Below are 6,205 nucleotides of genomic sequence, written 5' to 3'. Positions count from 1 at the left end.
GCACTTGGTGTGCGCGCACACGCATGGCCCACGCCGCACGCCGCACAGAGCAGGTGCATGGCATAGTACACATGAATCACATCTACTTGCACACACGCATGAAAATGTGTGCATACATGCCTGCGTGTGTCTGTACGGTCATGCATGGCTGGACTCCAGGAATGTGTTCTGAAAGACGTTGTGAAGTTCAGCCCAGGAGCTGGCACAGACGCAGAGGGTGCGGCCTGCTGGGCAGCTGGGTGACACGGGCCCTTCGTGGGGTAGGGGGTCCACGGTGACCAAGATGCAGTGCACGATGATCGTGAAAATCACCGTTTCCTGAGGCCGGATGCATATTAGGCACAGCGACCCTGCTCGGGTGTTGTATGAACCATGCATGTAACATGCACATGCAATCTACATGTACACGGCTGTGTGTGCAGGGAGCGCAAGGGTGGCCTCATGCACGTGGTCTCCTTTGCGAGACTCTGCACGTGTTTGCGTGCATAAACAACATACACGCACACACAAAGTCCAGGCCCCTTTGGGGCGGTTGCACATACATGAGCTCACACATGCTCGTGTTTGGCATGTACTTGTGTCAGAACTTTGAAATGGCCAAAGAGTCTGAAAAATAACTCTGTGGAGCCATCTCTGGATCCGGGACAGCGAGCTGGGCGCCACCAACGCGAGCTCGCGGGGTCCTTTCCTAAGCTGCCCGGTACTGTCTTCCCCATTTCACAGATGAGAAACCGAGACTCGCAGGGCAAGTGGTTCCCCCAAATCTGCCGTTAGTAAGTGTTGGAGCGGAGGCTGGAACCCAGGCCTGAGTCCCACCTGGCACGTGGGCTCTGGGTCTGTTTTCTGTTCCCAGCGAGTCGACGTGAGCGTCGGGTTTGGGTGAATCACGGTTGGTCACACTGCCCCGCCGCACCCAGGTCTGACCTCTCCTCATAAGAGTCCCTTTGCCACGCGATAAATAAACTAAGCCGCCAGCGAACCCTCGGGGGCCCGTCTGGAGCATTCCAGACTTGTGCGCGGATATGGATGTCCATCTAAGCTGGTCCCCGTCGGACCTTCCTCCAGTCGCCCCCCAAGGCTGCCGGGTGTGCGGCAGCCCCTGAGCAGGGCTGTGGGGACACAGGGGACTGTGTCAGGACGGGCGGCTCTCGGTGCCCAAAGCCAGACCCGGAGTCGTAGTACCTCAGGACACGTTGGAAGTGTCCAGGGGGCTGGGCAGAAGACAGGGGGACGCTCAGGACCACGTTGGAAGTGTCCAGGGGGCTGGGCAGAAGACAGGGGGACGCTCAGGACCACGTTGGAAGTGTCCAGAGGGCTGAGCACAAGGCAGGGGGACGCTCAGGACCACGTTGGAAGTGTCCAGGGGGCTGGGCAAAAGACAGGGGGACGCTCAGGACCACGTTGGAAGTGTCCAGGGGGCTGAGCAGAAGACAGCAGGATGCTCAGGACCACGTTGGAAGTGTCCAGGGGACTGGGCAGAAGACAGGGGGACGCTCAGGACCACGTTGGAAGTGTCCAGGGGGCTGAGCAGAAGACAGGGGGACGCTCAGGACCACGTTGGAAGTGTCCAGGGGGCTGGGCAGAAGACAGGGGGACGCTCAGGACCACGTTGGAAGTGTCCAGGGGGCTGGGCAGAAGACAGGGGGACGCTCAGGACCACGTTGGAAGTGTCCAGGGGGCTGGGCAGAAGACAGGGGGACGCTCAGGACCACGTTGGAAGTGTCCAGGGGGCTGAGTAGAAGGCAGGGGGACGCTCAGGACCACGTAGGAAGTGTCCAGGGGGCTGGGCAGAAGACAGGGGGACGCTCAGGACCACGTTGGAAGTGTCCAGGGGGCTGAGCAGAAGACAGCGGGACGCTCAGGACCACGTTGGAAGTGTCCAGGGGGCTGGGCAGAAGACAGCGGGACGCTCAGGACCACGTTGGAAGTGTCCAGGGGGCTGGGCAGAAGACAGGGGGACGCTCAGGACCACGTTGGAAGTGTCCAGGGGGCTGGGCAGAAGACAGGGGGACGCTCAGGACCACGTAGGAAGTGTCCAGGGGGCTGGGCAGAAGACAGGGGGATGCTCAGGACCACGTTGGAAGTGTCCAGGGGGCTGAGCAGAAGACAGGGGGATGCTCAGGACCGGTTTCCATGGAGAAGAGAGGATGCTGCGTCCCGAAGACCGACACCATCTGAGACCCTCCTCGTCCCCGGTCCAGAGACCCCGGCTGGACAGCGTCCCTCCGACGGCTCCCTTCCAAGGCACCGGCGCGGCCAGCAGGTCTGGGGAGGATGCCTCAGTCAGACCTTCGGCCATTCGCGGGACCAATGGCAGCCCCGCCTGTGGGCAAGCGTCACCCAGCAGCTCAAGCAAACTCAGGAAGCCCGAGACCCAGCCAGGGGGTCCCGACCCACCGGCCGCGGGTGCCCTGGGCCAGGACACATAGGAAGGCTTGATCCCTGGAGTCTTGGCAACAGTTCTGCCGGATGGACACTATTTTCATCTGCCTGTAGAGATAAGAGGACCCAGGCTCAGAGAGGCCAGGGGACGAAGTCAAGGCCACACAGCCAGCATGTGGCAGAGCTGGGTATGTGCCCGGGGCGTCTGACTCTAAATTTGGTGACTTTTCTACTGCCAAAGTGGCCAGGGTGAGCTGGCCCTTGGCCCTCAGTCACGTACACCTGGGAAGGATGGATGTCACCAGAGTCCAAGTGGCCTCTCTCCAAGGGATGAGCTGTGGGGACCCCACTTTATATACTCAGGGTGGACTCGAAAACGCTGAGCTGATGGCGGAGGTTGGTGGGTCGGGAGTAGTGTATTTCACCCTGTGTCTCCTCCCTCCCTGACTCCCTGCCTCCCTCCCTGCCTCCCTGCCTCCCTGCCTCCCTCCCTGCCTCCCTGCCTCCCTGCCTCCCTGCCTCCCTCCCTGCCTCCCTGCCTCCCTGCCTCCCTGCCTTTCTTCCCTTTTTTTTTTTTTTTTTTTTGGTGCTGGGGATTGAACCCAAGGTCACTGAAGCACTGAGCCACATCCCCAGCCTTTTTAAATTTTTTTTTTTTTTTAAATTTAGAGACAGGGTCTCGTTAAGTCACTTAGGGCCTTGCTAAGTTGCTGAGGCTGGCCTCAAACTCACAATCCTCCTGCCTCGGCCTCCTGAGTCCCTGGGTCTTCATCTTTCTAAGCAGAGGGCTTGCCGGGACCCTTCCCAAGATCCTTTTGGACTGGGCTTCCAGAGAATAAGGGAACTCGCAGGGTCCTACACAGAGGGAAAGGGGCCGCTGAGCTTTCCTGTCTCTTCTTGGCCTCAGTTGGCTCTGCGGCGACCTGACGGTCTCTTTGATTGTCGTCCCACGTCAGCCTGGGACGTTCGGGGAAAGTCTCTCTGTGGAGCAAGGGTCAGCCAGGCTGCTGCTGATCCGCCACGATTGAGCCATCTGTCCCCTCCCCAGGGCCAAAGTGTTGGAGGCATGTGGCCCGTGGCAGGTGGCGGGAGGTGAGGTGCCCGTGTCGAGGCCACTGGGCACCAACTTCTAACCCAAGCCCGGGTCAGCAAACAGCAGGCGAGAGCTCCGTCCAAGTTAAACACAGTGCAGCCAAGCCGGGGCAGGAGGCCAGCAGGAGGCCAGCAGGAGGGCAGGAGAAGGGGGTCCCGGGAGCCCCACGGGGTGTTGGGCCCAGGGTGAGCCCCATCTGCTCTGTTGGCATCTGGGAGCCCCCAAAATTGTCCCTACGTCATCGCAATGGCACTTTCAAACAAGTGCAAGGTCATAGACAGCTAAGACCTCAGAGTACACTAATAGTGTGACCCAGCTAACCAGTAGGTCAGAGTGACCTAGAGATGCATTAATAAAGGTCTACTCACTGCATAAAAGGAGGTGACTCATTCATTTCCTAAGAATTTAGTTGAGCACTTATTAAGGGTCATGACTCATTCTAGTTGCAGGGGATACTAAAGTAAAGAAGGTACGAATTCTTGTCCACATGGAGATTTCAAGGTATTGGAATCTCACTTAAAAATAAGAGTTAAGTTGTATAATGAATCAAAATGGGGAATTAAAGGAGTTTGGGGAGGTGGGTTGCTTTTTGAAATGGGGTTATAACACGGGGTGTTTAAGGGAAGGTGACATTTGATAAGAGAAGATGTTTAAGGGAAGGTGACATTTGAGAAAAGTGCCAAAAAAGGAGAGAGAGAGAGAAAGAGAGAGGGAGAGAGAGAGGTTCTCCAGAGACAGCCAGTGCAAAGGCTCTGGGGTTGAGGTCCGCCTAGAGGATCTGAGGGATGTCGAGGCGGCTACAGAAATCGTATGACTAGGACACAGAGCGGGAAGAAGAGGGCCGTGGGTACCATTTTGGAAAAAGAGAACCTAGAGGTTCACCCGGGAAGACCCTGGGGAGCCCACGCAGGCCCTGGGCTTGAGCTGCAGGCACAGAGCAGCCACGCAAAGGCTGGAGCAGGCGAGGGTCCGTCCCCGGGGTGCAGAGCAGAGCGTCTGTGGGAACCACCGAGGTGGCTTTGGCCGCCGCCCAGGTGAGAGGTCTGGCTGCTCCTCTCTCCGGGATGACGGCGGGGATGGAAAGATTCGGCCACGGAATAAACTGAACGGCGCTGAGCAGAGGGCCGTCCAAAACAACCTCCGCAGCGACTCCCGGAGGGGCCGCCTGTGCTGGGTGCAGCCCCAGAACCCCGCCGTCCCTGACCCTCTCCCCTCAGGTTCTGTCCACCTAGGAAGGGCTTCCTGTCCTCTTCTCTGTCTCCCTAACTCTCCACCCCCCCTTCAAGACTCAGCCCCGCTTCCTCCTGCAGGACCCTCAAGGGACTCGATCCCTCCCTGCCGTGACTGGCTCTCTCGGATCTCATTGGCACTCGGTAGGGATTGCTCTCAGGGCTGCCACAGAAGGTGGTGCAGGTTGGGCACTGTGCAAACGGCCTGGCCAGAGTGGCCAATGGTGCGTGCCATCCCCGATGGCTTCCAAGCTCTGCCACACTCAACTGTGATCAAGTTTCCACTCATTCCTGAGACTCTCCCTAGCACCAGAGAGGGCGCGTGGTTTTGGGATGAATGGATGAGCAGATGGACGTATGGCCGGGGCCAGGGGTAGAAGAAAGGACGCTCTTCTCGCAGCAGGACAAACCCACCAACTCAGGAAGTAATCATTAGTGCCCGTGGAGTGGCTCTGGGCCATCTGGTTAAGGTGGCACCATCCTTGTCACATCAAGAGTTGGTGAATTCTGTCTTGGAAGACCAGAGGTCTCCGCAGGCGGCACGGACCCTGTGGCCAGCGCTGGCCTCTGCGTAAGAGCGGCCCTGGCGGAGGCGCGGGTGAAGGGGCAGGCCCGTGGCCTCCCGAGGCTCGTTCACACACCAGGAGGAGAACTCGCCGCCCTGGCCCTGCTGTGGCCTCCCTCAGAAATTCTCCCTCACTCGTTTTGCGTAGTATCTCAATTAACACCCACGGCCGCCCTCCTGGGTGCGAGTCCCACCCCGTGTGCCTCCGCGGAGGAGCCGGGGCGCGCCAGGCCGAGCCAGGCCGAGCGGACACCTGTTTGCCCAGCCGGGGGTCGACCGTCGGCTCCACCCAGGGTTGGAGCACCGGAGTCGGGCGCCAGGGGCCGAGGCCTCCGCTGCTCTGGGGCACCCGCGTCTCTACCCCGGCCTCTGGACTCCCCTGGTCTCCTGGCGCCGTCGGCACCTCACCCGCCACACGGCTGCACGGTGGGCTCACAGGCCCGGCCCTGGCTGCTGGAACTTTCTAGAACAGGGACTGCCCTGGGCCCCGGCTGCCTCCCCGGCCGGCTTCCCCAGCCCTCAGCTTTGTTATTCCAGGATAAACTTTCGGCCGAGGCAACACCTACTTTGGGGTCAGTGGCCTGTGTTACCCCAGGACCGATCAAATATTTGTGACCCCTGTCAACCTCCTTCGCCCTGGACGTGTGTCCTGGCAGCCCGAGGGGCCTGCGATTCCTGGAGGTGGTGGTCGGAGGCCCAGCGGGGAGGGCGGGAGGCCCGGAGCCCGGCTCTCGGTGACGAGTGCCCCGGGCCGACACTGTCACCCATGTCACCCACGCTGTCCGGCGCCACCTTCACAAATGCACGGAGAGGATTCTGTCCCCATTTCACGGACAAGAACTCCGAGGTCGAGTCTCCTTGGCCGTCTGCTACCGGCGGGGCCCGGCTCAGAGGCCTGGGCCACACTCCCTGAGGACAGAGGGGACGTGGAGGACT

The 6,205-nt window shown here is 60.1% G+C and overlaps 1 long non-coding RNA gene across 1 annotated transcript; it reads left to right on the top strand.

The window, feature by feature from the left end:
- Positions 1-511: 511 nt before the first annotated feature.
- Positions 512-3,352, top strand: LOC306667227. The gene is made up of 3 exons (XR_013765484.1): positions 512-1,175; positions 2,059-2,492; positions 3,234-3,352. It is a non-coding gene; the product is annotated as an uncharacterized lncRNA (long non-coding RNA).
- The last annotated feature ends 2,853 nt before the right edge of the window (positions 3,353-6,205 follow it).

The sequence above is a fragment of the Sciurus vulgaris genome (assembly GCF_902686455.1).
Source record: "Sciurus vulgaris genome assembly, chromosome: 8".
NCBI classification, from domain to species: domain Eukaryota; kingdom Metazoa; phylum Chordata; class Mammalia; order Rodentia; family Sciuridae; genus Sciurus; species Sciurus vulgaris.
Note: the sequence above shows the minus strand (reverse complement) of the source record. Positions and strands in the feature narration are given on the sequence as shown.